Here is a 23,767-nt window from a genome sequence, read left to right on the forward strand (position 1 = left end):
ATTCTCCTACTGCTTGGGCTTAAAAAGAAATTTCTTCTTGGGTGTTTGGTTATTTGTTTGTTTTTCTGTACTACTCATATCATCAGAGTGATAAGATTAAAAACTAAAATTAACAAAATAGGGGAAAGTCCAAGGAAAAGTAGCTTAAGGAATAATGTATTGAACCTCCAGAACATGTGAGAAGTATTGTGGAATCTTGTGCTATTAAGATTACAAAAACAGGTTGCACGGCCCTGGTGTCTTAATACTTTAGAGCTGCTATAATAAAATACTATGAACTAGGTGGCTTCTAAACAGCAGAAATTGATTTCTCACAGTTTTGGAGGCTGAGAAGTCCAAGATGAAGGTACCAGCAAATTCAGTGTCGGGTGAGGGCTCATTTCTCTCATAGAAGCCTTCTAGCTGTGTCCAAGGGGCTCCCTGGGGTCTCTTTGTTAAGTGCACTAATCTCATTCTTGAGGGCTTCATCCCAGTGACATCATGATACTCTTGAATGCCTCACTTCCTAATACTAACACCTTGGAGGAGTAGGATTTCAACACATGAATTTTTGAGGGGCACAAATATTGAGACACCTGGCTACTGATAAAATCTGGCCTGTGTGTTTATCTCCTTTTACCACTTCTGTGATCAGAAGAAGACTGGTAAAGGATTCTGAGCTCATGCTTGCAATTATTGTATCCTCTTCAATGATGGAATTATTAGTCATATAATTTGCCCTTTATGTAGTTTTATAAAATGTCTCTTTGGAAAGAACCAGAATACATGAAAAGTTAGTGAGACTTGGTTTCTGTGTCACTATACTCCATGAATGCGATTATTGAAACAGGAATTCCTAAATCATTTTTCCACTTGGAACAGGCAGCTACCTAATCTCAAGACATGTGTGTTTTATATGTCTTGAGTATTTACATACACTCAAAAATTAGGTCACAGGGAAATGGCATGTAAAAACAAAAGCACAATTTAAATTTCCAATAATCAGAACAAGCTATCAAAACTATTATTTATTATAATATGGTTAAGAAATTGTATGTTTTATAAGTTTGGCATTTTGGGGAAGTAAGTAATCAAAATTATGTGTTAAAAATGAGGCCACGGGTTATAAAAAGATAATTTTCCTTAAATATAAAGAGCTTTTGGAAAGTATTAATAAATCAGTGTGTATATGAAGTATTCAATTTGCTGTGTGGTATTTTGAACAATTTAAAAGGGAACATTTTTATGGGGAAAGGGAAATTCATGGTGATATCTTAAAAAGATAAAATTTTGAAGATATTTTCTGACTTTTTTATATTTTGAAGGAATTCTATTTGTATAATATTAAGTAGTTTAATCCTCTCTGCTTATTTTACATTCCATTTTTAACAAACTAGGCAAACAATGTTTTTGTTAGTGGTAATTAATCTACACATCCTGTTTATGTTTTAATTTGAATGTTCTCATGGAGTTAAGCAGTATTTCTGTAATTCCTATTTTAGTTTATGAGTGACTCAGAAAGTATGTTGCCTAAATAGGTATAAGAATAATAATTGTAGTCCTTAAATCATCAATCATTGTCATTTACTGTTTTAGTCTATTTTCACACTGGCATAAAGAATACCTGAGACTGGGTAATTTATTAAAGAAAGAGGGTCAGTTGACTCACAGTTCTGCATACCTGGGGAGGCCTCCATTTACAATCGTGATGGAAGGCAAAGAGGAGCAAGTGCCTTCTTCACGAGGTGGCAAAAGAGACAAAGAATGAGAGACCAAGGAAGTGCCACACTTTAAAACCATCGGCTCTCTTGGTAGCTCCCTCATTATCCTTATTAGGAGAATGGTATGGGGGAAACTGCTCCCATGATCCAATTCCCTCTCCACTACAATTTGAGATGAGATTTGGGTGGAGACACAGGGCCAAACCGTATCACCTACACTTCATGAAAATCTTGTTAGTATGAATATATCAACACTTAAGCACTCTTCATTAGTATGACATGTATTTTTTAGCATAGTATGTAGACACATAGTAAGACAAATAATTGTTATAATACTAGCCCATATTTCTGTAACATTTTTTTGTATGATAGACAGTATTCCAAATGTTCTATATGTAAGAACATATTTAATCCTCAAGATAATCCTTTAATCCTTTGTAATTAATGAAGTGGTTAGGATTGTTATCCGCATTTTATGATGAAGAAACTGAGCACAGAAAAGTTTAAGCACTGGCCAAAAGTCACGCAACTATGTTAAATCCCATCATTTTACTTGCTATACGTTATTACTTTCTAAAGTTGTTTCAAGAATGTATTCGAAGGATTCTTGAAATTGATATTTTTGTAGCAATTTTTGTAATGAATATACATCAATTATATGATATGAGATACACTAAATTTGCTTTCTCAAGAATAGAACCTCCCTAAATTAAGAATAAGGAAAAAAGAACCACTGCCATGTGTCACTTAGTAATGATGATACATTCTGAGAAATGCTCTGGTAGGCAATTTCATCATTGTACGAACAACGGGATGTGTACTTATGCAGTCCCAGATGGTACAGCCTACTACGCATCTAGGCTACATGGTATACATAGGCTATTGCTCCCAGACTACAAACCTGTACAGCATGTTACTGTACTAAGCGTTGTAGGCAATTGTGTAACAGTGGTATTTGTGTATGTAAACATATGTAAACATAGAAAAGATACATTAAATATAAAGCATAAAAGATTTAAAAAGTTGCATCTACCATGAACAGACTTTGTGGGAGTTGAAGATACTCTGGGTAAGTCAATGAGTGACTGGGGAGTATATATTAAGGTGTAGGGTACTGCTGTATAATACTGTAAAATACTGTAGATTTTATAAATACTGTACATTTAGACTATAATAAATTTTTAATAAATTTACCTACTGAAACATTTTTGTTTATAATAAACTTTTTTAACTTTTTAAGTCCTGTAATAACAGCTTAATAGACGAACACATTGATAGCTGTACAAAAATATTTTCTTTATGTTCTCATAAGCTTTTTTTATTTTTAATTTTTTTCTTTACTGTTAAAACTTTTCTTGTTAAAAACTAGAAAACAAAAACACACATTAGCCTGAGAATACACAATGTCAGGGTCATCAGTACTACTGTCTCCCACCTCCATGCCTGTCAGACTGGAATGGCTTCAGGAGCAGTAATAGGCATGAAGCTGTCATCTCCTCTGATAACAATGCCTTCTTCTGGGAACCTCCTGAAGTGCGTGCCTGAGACTGTTGCACAGTTAATGTTTTCCTTTTTAATTAGTAGAAGAAGTACACTCTAAAATGACAATAAAACATATAGTAAATAAACCAGTAACATGGTCAATTATTATCAAGTATTATGTATTGTACATAATTGTGTGTGTTACTTTTTTTTTTTTTTTTTTTTTTTTGAGACTAAGTCTTGCTCTTGTCACCTATGCTGGAGTGCAAGGGCACGATCTTGGGTCACTGTAACCTCTGCCTCCTGGGTTCAAGCAATTCGCCTGCCTCAGCCTCCCGTGTAGCTGGGATTACAGGCTCCTGCCACCGTGCCCAAATTTTTATATTTTTAGTAGAGATCGAATTTCACCATGTTGGCAGGCTGGTCTCGAACTCCTAACCTCAGGTGATTCGTCCACCTGGGCCTCCCAAACTTCTGAGATTACAGGCGTGAGCCACTGTGCCCTGAGGTGTGTGCTACTGTTACATGCCTGGAAGCCCAGTAGGTTTGTTTACACCAGTATCACCACATGCATGTGAGCAATGCATTGAACTGTGTAGGATGTTACCATGGCTACTGTGTCACTGAGTGATAGAAATTTTCAGCTCCATTATAATCTTTTAGGACTATTGTATATGCAGTATATTGTGGACAAATATGTCATTATATAGTGCATGCCTATGTTAAATATTTCCACAAATATACACAGAAGTCATTTATCAAGCTTAGAATTAAAATGATTTTATTTCATTAGGAACCTTTAATCATTCAACAGACATTTGTTAGACATCTTTTTTTTCATGCTTCTTTTTAAATAAAGCCCGTATTTGAAGCCATAGTGTATCAGTATATAGGTTGGTGCAAAAGTAATTGCAGTTTTTGCCATTGAGAGTATTGACAAAAACTGCCATTACTTTTGCACAAATTACTTTCACACCAACCCAATAAATAGAAAGTGCCTTCTAAGTAGATGAAACAATTATGTTTAATTTTTTTTCTTTTTCTGTCTTGTTTCCCAGTGTTCCTTTATATGTCTATAGTATATATTATATATTTCCACTCCTTTTCTAATATCACAACTCTTAGGTAATCAAAAGTGCTTTGGTTAGTTATAAATATGCCCACTGCCATGTAATAGTAAAAACATAAGCTACTTTGAAGATAGGGTTTATCGGTTCTCTTTGTTCAGACCTACTGCAGAGGGAGAAGCCAGCAGGGTCAAGTGGACAGCTGATAGTTCTCTTTCTCTACTTTGTCATTCTACTACTTTCCTCCATAGCAATGAGGTTTCTTCCCTCATAAAGGCTGGCATACGATGAGCGAGGGGAGAAGCTTGTGTCCTGCTCCTCTGGGCCTGAAAACAGTGTGAAACTGACCACTTTTCTCCTGTGAATCCTTTCTCTTGTGAACTGAATTGTCTTCAATTCCTCACCCTTAGAGTCAAAGATGCTCCCTTTCCTGGCTTCTCCCTTGCTTCTTTCTCAAGCCCTGCACATCTGACAGCATTTCTAGTTTGTCTACTCAAGTCTGTTTGCCCTTTGGGCAGCCCTCCTAATCCCAGGCACACAAACTCCTTCAGTACTGAAGCTGGAAGTGTGGACCACCTTTGATCAATCTCACTTTCTTTGGTTCATCCATCAGCAGCTGTCTTGCCTTTTTCTCATGTGTTAGATGTTTTAGGCAGAGGCCAGCATCAATTGACCTCATCTAACATTTATAGGAAACACTTCTCAAGCTCTCTGAGTTGTCCCATTGAAGATACTGTCACTAGGCTTGAGGCAAAAAATGGCCTCCACATCTCATGCATTGGACAGAACTCTCTGAAGAAAACTTCTCAAAGTCCAATTATCTCTTATAAAAGTGAGGACAAAATTGTTATCAGATTTGGCCAACTACTTTGTTAAGTTCTATATAGCATCTAGAAAGTTCTTTGCAAAGGTATATTGCTTCTTGGTATCTCAGCAAGGTATTTTAACATCATGCTATATATATCATCATCATACTATATATATAGCATGATGTTCAGGGTATTGGGTCACCAAAATGATATATGTCATTTGCCGGCGTTTAGGCTGAGCCCTAGACCAATCACATTGGTGAAGATATGACTTAGCAAGCCCCCACCCCCACGCGCCCTCCCCATCCCCTAGCTTCTTAACTTTACATACTGGCCTCTCCAGAGCACGCAACTTGACTGGGAGCAGCACCATACTTAATCAACATCTGCTCACTGAATACTGCAGCAGAGGTAGCAATAGTATTGATTAACGTTAACGTGAGTTCATCCTACATAGATAAGTAGGCGAGAAACAATGTATTTTTAAAACCCCAACCAAAAAAATGAGAGCAGCATTCAGCTATCATAATATCTTCTAAAACGTGAGCAAGAAGACTTGCTGCAGAAATTCAAATCAACCAAAACTCTTTCTTCCTAAACGGTTTTTCTTCCTAAAAGTAGCACATGAGTGTATACCTAAGTATAGAAGAAAGACATTTAACTAATCACATGCAGCATTAGTTAGAATCATCAAACACTTTTTAATTAAATGACTGAATCCCAGCTCAAACTTGGTTAATCTAAGGGCCAACCATAATTTATTGCTGAGTAATACAAGTGCGGCTCTTCAACCTGGTTAGAAGCAGCAGCTGGACAGAAAATACTGGATTGCTTCTGTTCTTCCTGACTTCCGTTCACCCTTTCTTATCTCTACATCTCCTTATTAGTTGTCCTCCCAGGATTTCTTTCTTGTGGGTGCTCTCTTTGCAGCATAAAAACCCCAGAGGAAGAGGTAGAAGTCATAAAAGAAGTCCTAGGGAGGAGTTATCAGCATGCAGGTTTTGTTTGACCAGGCAAGGGACATGTGCCAACATTGTTCTGGAAACACTCCAGTTAGCATAGAATACAGGAGTTTGCTAGGGAAAGTGTATCAGTTTGCAATGGTTACCATGACACAGTACCACACACTGAGTGGCTTCAACAAAATGTATGAGATATATGGTCTTAGAGTTCTGGAGCCTGGAAGTCTAAAACGAAGGTGTCGGGAAGCTTGGTTTCTGCTGAGGTCTGTGAGGGAGTGAGCTGTTTGAGGTCTCTTTTTGGCTTATAGATGACTACCTTCTCTCTGTGTTGCTTCATATTATCTTACCACTGTGGGTGTCTGTCTCTTTGTCCAAAGTTTCCCTTTTTATAAGACATGAGTCATATTCAATAAATTCCCACCATAGTAATCTCATTTTAACTTGATAACCTCTATGGAGATTCTGCCTTCACATAAGATCACATTCTGAGGTACTGGGAGTTAAGGCTCCCATGTCTTCAAGAGGCACACATTTCAACCTACAACACCCTATAACTTTACAGCGGAGTCAGAATTGACCATAAGAGGACAAATCTCAACTACCATACTCCACTATACACACATTTACAGAGTGGCAAATGTGTAAATGAAAGCAGCTAAGGAAGTGGGAATCATTCTTTCTCTTTCTCTCTCCATAAATATATACACAGTAAGACTTTCCTCATTTTTGAACTTAAAAAATGTAGATGGTTCACAGCTTAGGATGGTTCAACTTACAATACCTTGACTTTATGATGAGTTTATTGGCGTTAAATGCATTTTCAACATATGATGAATTTATTGAAAGTAATTCCATTATAAGTAAAGGACCATATATATTTATGTAGATATGTATATATATGTATACACACATTATGATATATGCATATATATCATATATGCATGTATATTATAGATATATATATCATACATACAAAAATTTATGCACACATACACACATATAAAAATCACATGTGTGTGTATGAATTTCTTTCATTTTGTAACTATATATATATATACACATATTGTTTTGTTTTGAGACAGATTGAGACAGAATCTTGTTTTGTCGCCCCAACTGGAGTACAATGGCACAATCAATCTTGACTCGCTGTACTTGCTGTCTTTTGAGTTCAAGGGATTCTCCTGCCTCAGGCTCTGAAGTAGCTGGGACTGCAGGTGTGTGCCATCACACCTGGCTAATTTTGTATTTTTAGTAGAGACGGTGTTTCATCATGTTGGCCAGGCTAGTCTGGAACTACTGACCTCAAGTGATTCTCCCACCTCAGCATCCCAAAGTGCTGGAATTACAAGCATAAGCCACTGTGCCTGGCCCATTTTTATGTATCTTCGTGGTTTCCAGTCCTAAGATAATCTTTTATTTGATAGTGTTCTATGTATATATCCTCTAAAATTTTTGCTTGTGTTTATTTTAAATGTTCTTCAGACTTTGAAAACAATTCAAAAGCAAAGATTCATTATAAGTATTTTTATAACAAAATAATCTCACAGCATTCATTCTAATCAAATCAATTATTTATGAATAAAATAGCAGTATGCATTTCTTCCCCATATCCATCTAAACATATGTACAATAGTTTCTAAATTAGAGAGGAATTAGCCCCTCAATTGAAGCATGTAATTACATCAATAAAATTGAAGAAATTTATTTCAGGAAATCTTACAAAACATATTGAATAGCGCATTATATTGTTAGTATGTGTTACTCTTTTCTACTAATTCCTTAATTATAAAGTCCTGACCTTCTTTATCAGAAATAGGCATTGAAGTTTACTTTGCCCTTAACAGATCCCCAGGGAATATTTTTTTTCATGAATGAATGAAAGAGATGACAAGTCATTCATCAAATAAAACAAAACAGAATTATTCTCTTTATTTTTCCTAAAAGAAGAAGAAGGCAATTAAGAGACAATTGAGAAATACACACATATGCACAGAGTTTAGAATTTACTTTCCATTAGGATAAATCGCAGCTTATTTTGGGGAAACTTCTGGGTATTTTTCTTGTTTTAGTTGCTCTGTTTCATTTTGTTTTTGAATAAGGAACTCAAACAATACGTGTTGAATTGAAATGTAGCCATTTTTGGATAGGTCTAAAATATAACTTAAACATAACGTATATGGAATGGCTTGCTTCAAATGTAATAGTTGTAGGCCCATGGACTTAAAAAATTTATTATTGGAAACTGCCTTTCCAAATAAAACTGTTTCAAACAAAATTTCCTCTGGAGCTGATGTGAATTATTAGGTGCCAGAGGATGTGCCCTCCCAGCATGTTGTGATATTCATCTATTTCCAGATGTTCGTGTCATCCCTCCTTACACAAAACAGCCCCAGGAAAAGGACCATGTCAAAGACTGGAAAAGCAAATATCCAGGCATCCAGGCTCTAGCTCTCTCTACCAATAGACTAAAACCAGTTAGAATGGATGATCCCATGCCACATTTTTTTTTTCCTCCGAGATTCTATAATCCTCTTGATTTCAAGTCCACTCTTAAAGTCTGTGCTATGCACACTCTGTTGTCCTATATTTAACATGGTTGTCATAATCTGGGATTAATGGTTAGTCCCATCTTCAAAATGTCCTGCATTGTGCTTTATCAGTCTCAATGTAGCTAAACTTTTATTTTCTGGAGTCGGTTTTATTATTTTAATCTAGAAGCATATTACATTGTATGAATTATAAAGAAGCCATTGCCCACCTCTCTGGGAAGAACACAATGAAAGCTAAGAGACTAAGCCTGCTTCTAAAACATTTCTTCAGTTCACTAAATGTAATATATTAAAAACACATGAGCCTAGAATTCATGGACATCTGAGACCCAGATTCCAGCCATACTATCTGCTGGTATATATCATTTCAGAGCGAAACAGCAAACTTTTTGCTGGTCAGAATTCCCCTTAGTAAAATAGAGATTAAAATAAGTGTTTACATTGTGATGGAAAGAATTATATACAATGACAGAAAGGGGCCAAGCTCATAATAGTTTCCTAAATGTCCATCCTTTCATTTGCATTATGAAACAGGAGAAAATTATCCTGGTAAGAGTAAGAAAACTTATTAGTGATGCGAATAAAGACTTTCATTTACTCTTTCACCCTGTAAATGCTTTGATTCTTAATCATAACTACAAAGTCTTGCACAATTAATACTAGTACGGAAGAGTGGAGAATACATAAAACAGAAAAAAGTAGTTAAGACCTTTAAGTCCAACATATGTTGAAAAAATTTGAATTGGGGAGAAATTTATAGATTAAAATAAATCATAAAACATAGTTTTGCTAAGATTACATTTACATTAATTACTGATAAAGAATATGGCCTTGATCTGAGTGTCAATGTCATTCTTCATTTATTATAGAAAAATAAATGTAGATTACTAACAAATAATTTGATACTTTTACATAGATGTTGTTGGTCTTTGGATTTACTATTTAGTATTTATCTATAGAATTATTCCTGGAAAAATATAAAATTTGGCTGTATATCTGCACAAACTAGATAAATTGTAGAAAATTTAAAGACAAATGTAACACACTAAAGCAAATTTGTTTTAATACTTTATGAAACATGAAGCACTCAGTGTCAAATAACACAACCTTAATGCAATAAATTGAATGCTTATGTGGCCTCAAAATTCATACATTAAAATAAAACCTGAGTCCCAGTGTGATGGTATTAGATTTGGGGGCTTAGAGAGGCGATTAGGTGATGAGAGTGGAGCTCTCATGGATGGCACTACTGTTCTAATAAAAGAGACCACAGAGAGTTACCTTGTCACTTACACCATGTGCAGACATCAAAGAGAAAACAGGTTGTCCCCAGACACCAAATTAGATGGCACCTTGATTTGGACTTTTCAACTTCCCATAATGTGAGAAATAAATTTCTGTTGTTTATAATCTGATAGACTAAGAAAACTACTATACTAAATGTCTATTGAGTCTATATTACTAAATTAATACATAATTAATATATTAAGTAAATTATTTTAAGTGAATAATAGTTTCAGCTGATTATTTAACAGAATATGTATTTATTCTGAATTTTTTTTCTTCTACAGTACTGATTTTATGTGAAGCCCTCTAAAAAGATATTGTTGGAAAGTGTCTATGCAAATAGTACCCCACAACATAAATTAAAATGTGCAGATGTATCTTGGCAATTACAATATTCAATATAGAAAATGGCTCAAGACATTTATTTTAGCATTAATAAAGGAAGGGATACTGAGACAAAAATCAACTTTTTTTTTTCCCTCTCCAATAAGTCTATTTCATTAGCAAGCTTCCAGCCAAATCATTTTCCTTTACTTAAGAAGTTTTTGCTAACCTTTCATTCTCTTAAAAATTCTGAAAATTGGTAAAATTTCTAATGAGTAGGAATCAATTTAATTATTGTAATGTGGAGATATTCAAGACTATCAAATATGTTGTATCACTCAGGCAGATTTAAGCAATATCTTTGAAATACAAGTGCTATAATTGATGCATAATTAAGAATAATTAAATAGAATTGATAAGATGGTGCAGTTTATTTCAGCTGCTGTGATTCATAGCTTAATTTAAAAGTACAATATTAGTGTGATTGAATTATCAAAAATTCACTTTTGCATTTAGACTTATCTTTCATGATAGATTTTCTGGTAAATACCTTAATCCCTTTGGTTTTCGCTAAAAAAAATTAATATTTTACATCATTGCTGTTTACAGCCCAACCCTTAGAAAGATTTCATAATAAATTGCCATGTTGAGCCAACGAAATGGCTTGTCTAACCAAGTGTTCTGTTTCTGAATGACACCAAAGGACATTTAATTAAGATGGTATTAAAATTGGCCATAGCATCTATCCCTGGAGAATCCTACTGTTTATATTTTTTCATCCAAAAATAAATTTTCTCTTATGTTTACTTTTTCTTAAGCCAGTTCCTTAATCATGTCAAAATATTTTTCATAGTCTTGTGATTTTGCTTTAAAAAACACTTGTGTGTGCACACAATATAGACACATACTTCTTATTCTCTTCTCACACATTTTTCCCACTTAAAAATGTGTAGACAGACTAGCATGAGTTTTCCATGCATATATGACCATGATTTGTATTTGCTTTAGTATCGTTAAAAATTCATGATTACAATCTCAATGATACTGCTGGGAACAAGCTGTGGAACAGTCACCCAGTAGGTTCTGCTGACTAGAAAAAGGCAGATGGGTAGAATGAAGCTGATACCTTTTTAAACAGACGGCAAGGATGGGAAGAAGGGCCCAAAAGGCTCTAATTCCTGAAGGGCGTGCTGAAAGATGAGTAGGTAGCGATGTACGTTTGGATGGAGATTGCAGCCTGAGTAATTTCATGAAACCCAAGGCAGGTTCAGGGAGTAGGAGATTTTTATAGCATGATTGGTGTGTAAGGTGCATTTGAAACGTTGGTATGATTTGCCTTTGTGTCCCCACCTAAGTGTCATCTTGAAACCTTAATCCCCACATGTGAAAGGAGGGAACTGTGGGAAGTGATTACATCATCGGTGCAATTCCTCCATGCTCTTCTCATGATAGTGAGTGAGTTCTCAGGGGATCTGATGGTTTAAAACTGTTTGGCAGATTCTCACTTCCCCCCGCTTCTCTCTCTCTCCTGCCACCATGTGTGATGTGCCTTGTTTCCCTTTTGCCTTCCGCCATGACCGTAAGTTTTTTGAGGCCTCCCGAGTCATGTGGAGCTGTGAGTCAGTTAAACCTCTTTTGCTTATAAATTACTCAGTCTCATGTCGCTCTGTACAACAGTGTGAAAATGAACTAGTACAGATGCGTAAACTGGAAATGTAGGCTAGATACTAACATTAGTCAAATGCCATTTTTACCAATGTTTATAAAATTTTTAAAATTCAAAATTCTAGAAAAAAAAATCCATTTACTTTGTAACCTAGGACTCATATGCGTATAGCTCTCTTTACAGCCAGAAACTCCTTGCTTTCTATAGCTCTGATAGACACAGATTTCACTTATCAGGCTTTATTTAGTTAAATAACATCAGTCCTCTGGCAACAAGGTTTAAATTTTAATTGCCAAAATGTATGAACTGGAAGAAATTGCTTAAAGAACAAACTTCATGACTAGCCCTACAGTGCACAAATCACTGTACATCGGGGCCAGTGACCAATCATTGTGTCGGTTCTTTCAGAGTCTCTCAGTGATTGATCAATGAAGATCTGTTACTCAGTTTACCTGTAAGTAGGAAGGCATGTCGTTGTGTTCCCTCTTTATCTCCCAGTGATGAAAGCTGATGACAGTTTACAACAAAAGGGTAAGCACACACAAAAAAGGAGTTTGTTGACATGGGTAAAGATGCAGGGGAAAAAGTGCTAACACTGAAAGTAAAATGTAAATTAAATGTAAGCAAAGTTATAGAAGAATTAGTCAAGGGTGAAAATATTGACACAGCTGATGTTTGAGAGACTTTAGTAGGCAGTTAAAGATACTATCGAAGATGAACTTATCAGTGTAAATAAGAAAGTGGTTGTGAAGGGAATTATGAAGATGTCTGAGGAAGAAGTGATATCAGCAAAAACCTTCACATGAAAGGAATCTCAGGATTTCTTTCTAGATATTGAAAGCACAAAGGATTAAATATTGAGAGTTGGTCCAAGCTTAGGTAAGAATATGACAAGTTGTCAAGACAGAAAAAAAAAAATACTCACTCTGTATCATGAGTTATATATAAGAAGTAGAAGACAAAAACTGTTGATAGGTTTTTATTTACTTTATGTTTTAAAAGAAGTATAGCATCACAGAAAGTTACAAGAGGTATACAAGGAGGCTCCATGTACCCTTCAGCTAGACTCTGCAAATGGTAACCTCTTGTATGACAATAAACATATAATCATATATATATATAAACATGTGCACATGCAGTTCTATGCAATTTTACACATATGCAGCCTTCCGTAGCCACCACTCTAATCGTAATAGTTCCAATAGCATAGGAATCACTATTTCTTTATAACGATACCCTCCTCTTTTCCCTGAAACTCCTAAGTCCTACTACAATGAATCTGTTCTCCTCCTCTACATTTTTGTAATTTTGTGAATATTTTATAAATGAAAATACATATTACACATTGAAATTGCATTTTTTCATTTAGCATAATTCCCTTATATTATTCCTTTAACTAATGCCCAATACTTTCCATCCATGTGTTGAGTATACTGTGTTTTTTACAAGGAAGTGAAATACTTCAACTATCAATATTTCAAGTGTTTTAAATTAAAGGGTATTAAATAAGACTAGTTTTATTAACTTTTAATTTTTTGTACATTTGTGACCATCAATAAGAGAGATAGTTAAGTTTTGACAAAAATTATTAAAGATTATGGCACGATTATAATTTTCCCATTGATTATTAAAATCATTTTTCATGGTTTCAGTTTGCATAGTCCATTTCCACACTACTTTGTGATGGGTGAACCACTTCTGCAGTGTATATGTATGTGTTTGTATATATGTATGTACCTATTTAAATATATAACTGAGATATATGTATATATACATTACTGAAACAGAGTTGTCATAGGCAGTACTTTTTACATGTATTTGTTTTCCATTGCTGCTTTTGAAGTTACCAAAATATTAGTCATATAAAACTACAGTAATTTGTTACCTTACTGTTCTATAGATCAGAAGTCTGACAAAAGTTTCACTAAGCTAAAATTAAGGTGTTAGTCAGACTGCATTTCTCTTCATAAGATCCAGGGGAAAATCTCTTTCCTGCCTTTTCCAGCTTCTAGAAATTAACCATATTCCCTGGCTTGTGACTCCTTCCATCTTTAAAGCAACCAATGGTAAATAGAGTTCTTTCCACATTACCGTTTTTCTGCTTCACTGACAATAGGAAAGCCAGGAAAGTTTTCTGCTGATTATTTCTTCACATTATTCCTATGATGAGAGACTGGGACCACCATGACAATAATCTACTCATATCAAATTATTTAATCTTAATCACACCTGCCATGTAAGTTAACCCATCTGTAGGTTCTGGGAACTTGGACATAGACATCATTGGGGGATTATTATTCTGGATAACACATTCCACTTTCTAGACTCCAAAGATTTAAGTCTATCTCACCTACAAAATTTATTAAGCTAAACCAAGTTCCCCAGAATTCTGGACTCACTACAGCATCAACTCAACATCCAAAATGTCACCTCACCCACTCAAAAGCTTCAGATCACATAACCTAAATTATTTAATTTATGCATGAGAAAAGCTCTGAGTATAATCCATTCTACGGCACAATTTCTCTTTATTGTGGATCTTTGAAAGTGAAAAAATAAGTTATCTGTTTCTGAAATACGGTGGTAGGACAGGCATAGGATAATAGTTACAGACATTCCTGTTTTCAAGTGGGAGAGAATTGCAGGCAAAAAACAATCACTTGTCCAAAGCCACTTGTAGATTCTGCTAGAGAAGCTCCATTAGGTTCCAAGATCCAAGACTAATGCGATGTTGCTTTCAGCTTTTCCTTTTAAACCTTTGGCTTCCTCCTCTGAGTCATTCTTTCCCCTGCATAAAAAGTGGCAGGTCTTTGCAGCTGAGTAGTTGTGTAAGCTTGTTTCCTCCCAGAATTTTGAAAGTTTAATAGTCTTCTTTCGTTTCATATTTCCTCTATTCCTTTCAGTACCAACTGGCAATGTCTCTCCTAATATAAAATTCTCAAAAATCAAGTGAGTTTCCCATGTATGCTATAGAGGTTCACTCCATAATATGAGACTCTTTCAGAGATCTTTCTTAGATAATCAGTCTTCTGTTTTTGCCTTCTGCTGAGAAATGTGAGGGACAGCAACCTTAGGCTTCCTAGATGCTCTTTGGTTTTATCGAAGAAATCTAATCTCTTCAAAGAGCCTTTTGTAATTGAGTACTTTGGATCTATTAGCAACCTGCTGATGTGTAAATAAAAAGGTTGTTACAGCCATGTCCTAGGCTGTTTCTTTAGATTATCTATCCCTGTTACTGAATTTCTTAATTTTAGCATTTTTTTTTTTTTTGCAATCGGAATAAACTGATAATTTCCCAAATCATTATGTCTTGTTTTCTTTTTGTTTAAAGTGCTCTTCTCTCAATTTATCTCCTTCTCATTGCATTTTACTATAAGCAGAAAAAAAGAAGTCAGGCTGCTTCTTCAACCTTTGCTTGGAAATATCCTTACCTATATACTCAATTTCATCATTTACAAATTCTGTTTTTCACCTGAATGTAGGACAATTCTGCCAAGTTTCTACTGCTATATAATATGGAAACTCCTTCCTCAAGTTTTTAAAACGTGTTTTTTTAATTTCCTTCTAAGCCTTCACCAACAGCACTTTTTATGACTCTACTTTTACTGAATCTGTTCATAATGATTCATGTGTGCTCTAATGCAGTTTATGCCTTCTCTACCATACTCTTCTCTTCACTTCCTTATAAGTCCTCTCCGGCAGAATAATTAACAACCACATTTCTACTAACCATGTGTTCAAAACAGTGTCAGTTTTTCTAGCATGACCTTCAAAATTCTCTTATCCTCACTTACTGCCCAATTCCAAAGCTACTTTGACATTTTATAGATATTGGTTATAGCAGGATGTAACTCTTGAGTGTCAAAATTTGTATGAGTTTCCTATTGTTGTTATAACAAATTACCACACATGCATGCAGTGACTTTAAAAACACAAATAGCTGGCAACACCCTCCTTCTCGCAATGCTCCCTAAACAAAATGAACACTGTTCCCTCAAGTTTCAGCTAAAGTCCACCCCCTCCAAGGGACAGAAGCAAGTGATTTTCTCTTTTGCCTGCATTATGCTCATAAACTGCATGACTCAGTGCTATTTACCATGTGTTCTGCTGTGTTGTTAGTTATTTACCTTCATAATATGTGAAGTTATTTTAAGAATACAATTAGATAGTTGAGGACAGCAACTTTTGGCATTCCTAGCATTTATGAGAGTTCTTATATGGTAGCCAGTCTGAATTCATTTGTGATGATAATGAAAAACACAACAGATAACTGGATAGTAAATGTAGGAAATTTTGCTTTATGAAATAAAATTTTGAGAAAGCCAATTATATTTTACTAACAGTGGATGGCAAACATATGTTTAATGTAACAACTTATTAATCTCTAATTTTTAGTAAGTACAGCTATCATTTATAAAATATTTTAGCTTATAAATACCTTTAACACACAATATCATTTGATCTCAAACATGTAAAAATACTTATTACGCAAAAGAGGAACACAGAGTTACTACTTGATTTCAGTTGTATTTGCCGATTACATAAGGACAAAGAATACATTAGTAGCAAAACGGAAACATAAATCTATGGTACGTGATTCTAAAACTTGTGTTTTTCCACTATGCTATATGTACATTCTTATTTCATGCATTTAGAATACATTAATAAGCAACACACATACTATTTGTTCAACAACAGTTAAGTTCTTAATAAGGATGGCACAAGAAGAAATTTTTAATCTTTTCTAATTCTTAATATAATCACTGCAAATACAATAATATTGTATTTAACAGAGAGGGATATTACTCTAATTTTAAAAAAAGTTTACATCGTGAGTAGTTTAGATAAATCACTACACTGAAAAAATACTAACCATAATAATTTATTGTTAGCAAGCTTTATATATACATATATATATATATATATATATTTTTTTTTTTTTTTTTTTTTTTTTTTTTTGAGACGGAGTTTCACTCTTGTTACCCAGACTAGAGTGCAATGGCATGATCTCGGCTCACCGCAACCTCTGCCTCCTGGGTTCAAGCAATTCTCCTGCCTCAGCCTCCTGAGTAGCTGAGATTACAAGCACGCGCCACCATGCCCAGCTAATTTTTTGTGTGTGTGTTTTTAGTAGAGACGGGGTTTCGCCATGTTGACCAGGATGGTCTCGATCTCTTGACCTCGTGATCCACCCGCCTTGGCCTCCCAAAGTGCTGGGATTACAGGCTTGAGCCACCGCACCCGGCAGCTTTATATATTTTTAAGTTCTTCTAGAAGCACACAATCAACCTTAGGTTTTGTCTAACAATAGCAAAAGTAATCCCAAAACATAAAAAGTAGTTGCTGTATTGAAAAGTCTGATAGATGAAAATGATAATTAAATGGATTATAAGGAAACCTTGTTACAGTTTCTTCATATCACTTCAAAAACAACAAAGGAAAAAATTGGTATTAACATGTACCAAGTATAATGCATCACCGTGAAATATTTAAAATGGGGAAACCAAGAGGACTAGTTTTTAGCACATCCAAATACTTTTAGGAATTTAGAGAAACTCAGAATTTCTTTCTTTTCCTTTTTCCTCCATAGCATAAAAGCTTTGCTAATGAGAAATAGCAAATATATATATATATATATATATATATATATATATATATATATAGCAAATATATATATATACACATATAGCAAATATATATATACACATATAGCAAATATATATATACACACATATAGCAAATATATATATATATATATATATATAGCAAATATATATATGAGCTAAAGCTTTAGTGTTTGATCCCATGATTAATTGGAACCACGTGTGTCATAAAACTCATCTTTCTCAAATCTTCTGATCATAACACAGATTCCCATATAGACTTCTCTCATAAGAGAATATGCTGGCTATAAGGCAGCAAAGTGAATTTACAGTTTTAATTCCTGTAAATTAATGTCTTTGCATTGACTTCTATGAAATAGTCTCTCATGAATTTTTTTACTAGGTCAACTTTTTGGCTGCAAGCAACAGAAATTGTCTCCGGTTAACTTTTGAAGGACAATTAAGAAGTCCATGAAGAAGCATAGAAAATTTTTATGAGGCTGAACCAGACTCATAAAATGGTCAATAATTAAGGGAATTTAAGGCCGCTTCTTTTGGCTTCTTGCTGGCACCACAAGACTGTCAGTGTTGCCAGCACTGTTGTGCTGTGCTATGAATAATTTCTTAGTTGCTCATGGTCTCTGTGTTCCCCATTTTCAGATTCAAAGTCTTAGGCAGGAACATCTGATTGGCCAAGTCTGTCAGGAGGTAATGAGAGTAAATATCCCAGAAATAGAAAGTTTGTTTGGATGCTGAGTGGCCAAAAAAATGACAATATTCCATGAAAGCAAGGTCAGTCTGATGTAAAATGATAACAACCATCAAGTGTCTGGATTTGAAAGGTTGAGAACCACACATTTTTCTTTCTTTTTTTTTTTTTTTTGTTTTAATCAAATGACAGGTTCCCAGTGATGGGAGGGATCTTCAATATTATATGGTCTGATATTTCTCCAAGCTTCAATTGAGTAAGAAAAGGGTAGTAACAAGAAATAATTTCCCTTTGATGGTCTATTTTATCTATTTATTTACTTTAGGTGAGGGAATGATCCCATTTTGGAAAAAAAAATTCTTGTGTTAAACTTTTATTTTTTAATATTACTTTTACCTCTTAGAGTTACAGAAGAAGTAGATGCAATTACTCTAAACCTGATCATCCTTTTGAATTAAACTTACACCTGGCTTTCATATCATTCGTACAAGTTAATAAATCCCAACTTACTTAACTCTTTTTCCTGTGACATGCTTTTGACTCAGTATTTCTGCTTCTGCCATTCCTGTGTTGACTCCACACACACACACTCACACACACACTCCACCACTGCCACCACACACAACACATGCGCATGCCCGCCGACATTTGCAACACTAAGAAATAAAAATACCAACTGGAAGAGGTTTGACAAATATATAGCGTGAAAGGGCTAGCATTTTATTTTATTTTTATTTTTTGAGCTGTCACTCAGGCTGGAAAGTGGTGGTTGGTCCCTTTTCACAGCAGCCTCTGCCACTCAGGGTTAAACAATCTTCACACCTCAGTCCCCTGAGCAACTGGGACTACAGTCATGTGCCACCATGCTTGGATAATGTATTAGTCAAGGTTTTCTAGAGGGACAGAACTAATGGGATACACGTATATATGAAGGGAATTTATTAAGGAAAATTGACTCACACGATCATAAAGTCCCATGAGAAGCCGTCTGCAAGTTGAGGAGCAAGGAAGCCAGTGGTGGATCAGTTCGAGTCCCAAAACCTCAAAAGTAGAGAAGCCGACAGTGCAGCCTTCAGTCTGTGACCAAAGGCCCAAGTGGCTTCAGCAAACCACTGATGTAAGTCCATGAGTCCAAAAGCTGAAGAACTTGGAGTCTGATATTTGAGGCCAGGAAGCATCCAGCACAGGAGAAATATGAGGGCCGGAAGGCTCAACAAGGCTGCTCTTTCCAACTTCTGCCTGCTTCCTTCTAGCCATACTGGTAGCTAATTAGATGATGCCCATCCAGATTGAGGGTGGATCTGCCTCTCCCAGTCCGCTGACTCAAATGATAATCTCTTTTGGCAACACCCCAACAGATGTACCCAGGAACAATGCTTTGCATCCCCCAATCAAGTTGACACTCAATACTAACCATTACAGTTAATCATTAAATTTGTCACATAGACAAGTTCTCACCATACTTCCCAGGCTGTTCTTGAACTACTGGGCTCAAATGATCTCCCCACCTAGGCCTCCCAAAATGCTGGGATTATAGGTGTAAACCACCATGCCCAGCCTAAGTTCTATATGTCTATTAATATCATCACATTATTTAGATTTTCTTGAAGGCCATATACATATTCATTCCTATTGGGCTTTTTTTTCCCGCATATATTTTAAGGATTCTCTTCTTGAGTCGTATCTCCCATTTCATATAACATCTTTTTCTTCTTTTTTTTTTTTTTTTTTTTAAATCTCAGTTTATGATGTGGACTGAACCTGCAAACTAAATCAGTGGTGTAGCTAACATTCTAGTCTTGGAAACTGAACCTGCAATCTAGCTTGGAGGCATTCATTTCCCAAATACTGTCATCTAAAAATATGTTAAATAAATCATCTATGTCTTTATTAGCTGTTGAGTTAAAAAAAATAATGAACAGGACAAGGGCAATCATAAATTCCTGGGACATGTCCTTCAAAGTCCCTATTGGTCGATACTATAAAAGACTCTAATGAGCATCTTTTAGAAACAAACATACATCATATTTTGTGTGGTGTTCTCAGCTGGTGGAGACGTATCAATATTCCTGCAGAGATTTAAAAGATACACATTTATTTCACAACCTAAAGTTTAGAAAGTCTCCCTCAGAGCCTTCACGATTTATGCGATGTGAGAAATGAGTTGGTACTAGATCATTTTCTATTATAATTCATTCATTCATTCATTCATTCATTCATCCACTTATATGCCAAAGCCTATCCTAAAGCCAATATTATGTGGTTAAAGAAGGGTCATTTGGCTGGGCACAGTGGCTCATGCCTGTAATCCCAGCATTTTGGGAGGCCAAGGTGGGTGGATCACAAGGTCAAGAGTTCGAGACCAGCCTGGCCAACATAGTGATTCTCTGTCTCTACTAAAAATACCAAAAAAAAAAAAAAAAAAATTAGCCTGGCGTGGTGACACATGCCTGTAATCCTAGCTACTCAGGAGGCTGAGGCAGGAGAATCTCTTGATCTGGGGGGCAGAGGTTGCAGTGAGCCGAGATTGCACCATTGCATTCCAGCCTGGGCAACAGGGTGAGACTCTGTCTCAAAAAAAAAAAAAAAAAAAAAAAAGTCATCTTTTCACTGAATTGACATTTCTCAGTGGAACTTCAAGAAAGAGTGAGTATTTTCCCCTGATTCAAGGCTAGATCAATAATGCAAATTAAAAAGGATAAATGTATATGATTGCTTCTCACCTAGATAAGGAAATATCCTTTTTCTACCTTAAGATCTCACTTTATATCATACTGATTTTGATAAAAACATGATCTTTCACAGAATATATTTCTCTACAGTGTAAAACTTTATGGCAAATATGGTGATACATAGCAACTGACGCTCAGGTCCAAGATTAGAGAATATTAGGGAGTTCTGTGGTAAACAAGAACACATTCTTTGCTTATTGGAGAGAAGCTACATAGATCCAGCCAATTGTTGTCATATAGGAATGTCAGCTCGGTATTACTAGATCTTTTATTTTTTTTTTTTAGCAGAATCCAGAAATCTGGATTTTTATGTAAAACTCCCCAGTTTTTAATATTGGTAATATTTTTTAAAACAGTATATGAGTCAGATAAAACATACCTGTGGGTTTTATTTATAACATGGATTCAGCCAAGTTTGAGGGATGCCTCACAGAAGAAAGGGACCTTCAGAGTTACCCTGTTTTGGGGAGAGTTACTCAGATTGTTATAGTTCCATACCAAATTGTCATTAGATGGTTTCCCCATGAAGGAGACATCTCCTTAGAGGAGGAAGCATTCTTCAGTTGATACAATTCTGGAAGAGGGCTGGATTTCTGACAGATATCAACACATAACCTTCATAGCAGCTGGGAGAATAAGTACCTCAACCTGATGGGGATGTCGAGGACATCCAGCACTGCATCTACTACAAACAGGTATCTTGATATTCTCTGATATGAAGAAACGTTTAGATATTATAATTATAATTAGATATAAACGTTTAGATATTAATTGTTGTAATTTTGGTTCAGCTATTCAATAACATAGGCCTTCCTTACATCTGTTTTTCTCTTGGCCTTTCTGTATGATCACAGGCTGGTGACTACAACTCTAGGTATCAAAACGAGAAGGGAGAAGTGAGTGAGGTGTATATGAAGGTTCCCTTCATTAGGGAAGCTAAAGTCAGCCCCAGAGTTCTCCAGCAGACTTACCCGTTACTCTCATTGTCTGTAACTGAGTCACAGAGCAAGGAGATGGGCAACCTTCATAGTTTCTGGAAAGATAAAGCATTATCTTGATTGATTTAGATTAATTTTCTAAGATTGGAAATATTTTTGTCTGATGAGATTTATTGACAAAGGAGACGGAGGGAATGGATATGTTGAAGGCAAAATGCAAAAGCAGGATTAGCCACAGGTCATTTTATTCTTAACTTGTAATCACATTGACTTCTAAGAAGCATATGCCTTATAACCATACATGGGGCATCAGAGCATTTGTGGTAGGGGATAAGGGAAGATATGAGGCGTGGACAAGAACAAATTGTTCTTCCCTTAAATCAGCACTTATCTCAACTCATTTGAATCTACAAAAGTAAAGTGGAGATGGGAAAGAAAACAGGGATAATACACTGAACTTAGGTGGAAATTCCAACTTTATATGTAATGGGGAACGAAAAGAATGACTAAACAAATTCACTTCTATCTAACGAGAACTAAACTGTGCTTGCATTTTTATTAATCTCTGTTTGAACCATCAAAAACATTTAGCTTCTTATTAGCTGTTTCCCAATGCTGATGTTTATTCACACTGAAAATGGATAAGAATACATCTGTGGTAGATTAGCTTAGTGAGGCTTGTAAATGGGGTCACAGAGTTCTAGAAATTTAGGGCTGGAGAGACTGTGGAACTCATCTAATGCAAACTCATCATTTTACACACAGGAACTGAGGTCAAGAAGGGGCAAGTTGCCCAAAATAAATATAGGTGTGACCTTTTGAAAGATCCTTTTTTTTCTCCTTTCCTATTTAATTAAGCAACAGTTATGTGTTTTGCTGCAGATAGCTTAAGTAATTTTTTAAGATTGAAGTCTAGTTCATATGCCAAAAATAACCAAACATCAGAAGTACCACCTTTTGACAAAGTAATTATTTTAAAATAATACTTGCTGATTATTGCTAAATTTATAGAACAATTAACATGTTTCTGAGTCAGCAATATAAAACATATTTCAGCAAGTATCTATTTAACTTGCAATGTCCCAACAGACCAAATCTAAACATAAATTTCAATGGCGAAAGTTTGTTTAATGGGAAAACCTATCCAAAGAGAAACATTTGTTTCATCTGTTGTGAGAAAATATTCATCTGCTATTAGGTTGGTACAGAAAGCCAAGAATTTTGCAAAAATTTCCACTGGCTGGTTGTTGCTTGTGATCCAAGTGAAGGAAATATTTGAAAAAAAAAAATCAATGGTCAATCACTTTTAAAAATGCAATTTTGACAAAAATTTATATGGGGTTTGGGTAGTTCAACAATTAAATGACATTTTGCTGTTATTGTATGAACTGTATTTGGGAGTATAAATAGCTCCAGCATGAGCGAATTGGCAAAGATGAATAATGTATCTAAATAGCAAAATCATGGTTACCGAAGGCTAAGAAGAATAGTGGGAAGTTGGGGTGGAAAACAGAGATAGTTAATGGGTAGAAAATATAGTTAGATACAATGAATAAGATCTAATATTTGAAAACAATACAGGATGACTAAAGCTAGTGATAATTTGTTGTACATTTTAGAATAACTCATGGATTGCAATTGGAATGTTTGTAATATGAAGGAATGATGAATGCTTGAGGTTATGGCAACCCAATTTACCATGATGTAATTATTACACATTGCATGCCTGTAGCAAAATATCTCATGTACCCCATTAATATTATACACTTATTCTGTAATCATAAAATAATTTTCTTTTAAAAGAAGAAACTAAAAAACTAGCAAAATTATTTGCAATAGTGATTATCATCAGTTGGACTCTCAAGGTGGGAATGCTTTTTTATGTTACCATTTTTAGTTTGCATTAATTAGTAAACTAAACAAATTATTGTTTTGCTTC

The sequence above is a fragment of the Saimiri boliviensis genome, chromosome 18 (assembly GCF_048565385.1).
Source record: "Saimiri boliviensis isolate mSaiBol1 chromosome 18, mSaiBol1.pri, whole genome shotgun sequence".
NCBI lineage: Eukaryota > Metazoa > Chordata > Mammalia > Primates > Cebidae > Saimiri > Saimiri boliviensis.